This window comes from Bison bison, unplaced genomic scaffold (assembly GCF_000754665.1).
Source record: "Bison bison bison isolate TAMUID 2011002044 unplaced genomic scaffold, Bison_UMD1.0 scf7180017858348, whole genome shotgun sequence".
Lineage (NCBI taxonomy): Eukaryota > Metazoa > Chordata > Mammalia > Artiodactyla > Bovidae > Bison > Bison bison.
Window position 1 is genome coordinate 1 of NW_011488921.1, and position 307 is coordinate 307.

Below are 307 nucleotides of genomic sequence, written 5' to 3' on the forward strand. Positions count from 1 at the left end.
AGAAATAGACACGGAGAACAGACTGATGATTGCCAAGAAAGGGCTGAGGGAAGGATGGACTGCAAGTTTGGGAGTTTGGGGTGGGTAGATGAGAACTATTACATTTTGAATGGGTAAACAACAAAGTCTTAATGTATAGAACAGGGAACTATATTGAATATTCTGTGATAAACCATAATGGAAAAGAATATTAAGAAAAGAATATACATACGTGTATAACTGAGTCATTTTGCTGTACAGCAGAGATAGGTACAACATTGTAAATGACTACACTTCAATTTTTTTTTAATTTTAAAAATAATACACT